At 62.7% G+C, this 322-nt stretch overlaps 1 protein-coding gene across 1 annotated transcript in view; it reads left to right on the top strand.

Annotated features, from left to right (window-relative positions):
* The window catches only part of PROM1 (prominin 1), a 151,431-nt gene that overhangs the window by 141,414 nt on the left and 9,695 nt on the right, over window positions 1-322 (top strand). The window lies entirely within an intron of this gene.

Below are 322 nucleotides of genomic sequence, written 5' to 3'. Positions count from 1 at the left end.
TTAGCATCTCACAAGTGCCTTTTGTCACCTTGGGCTCTGGGCCAGTCCCTACCGAGGACTGTTCCACAGGGGGTGGGCTTACAGCTGAGTCACTGGGGGAGGGGCGGCCGGCCAAGAGGAACCCCGGAAAGTCTAAGGCGGGGAGACTTAGGCCACCCTGAGCAACCAGGAGCCCTTCCAGCTCTGCTCCCAGCCCTTCACTGTCGGAGCGCCCTCCTCCTGCTCTCCTGACTCACCCCGCATCCCAGCCTCAATCTGATTCCGGGAAACCTTCACCCCTGTCTCTACATGATGCCCGGGCGTGTCACACCTCCTCCCCCCC

Source organism: Bison bison, unplaced genomic scaffold, assembly GCF_000754665.1.
Source record: "Bison bison bison isolate TAMUID 2011002044 unplaced genomic scaffold, Bison_UMD1.0 scf7180017864379, whole genome shotgun sequence".
NCBI classification, from domain to species: Eukaryota; Metazoa; Chordata; class Mammalia; order Artiodactyla; family Bovidae; genus Bison; species Bison bison.
Note: the sequence above shows the minus strand (reverse complement) of the source record. Positions and strands in the feature narration are given on the sequence as shown.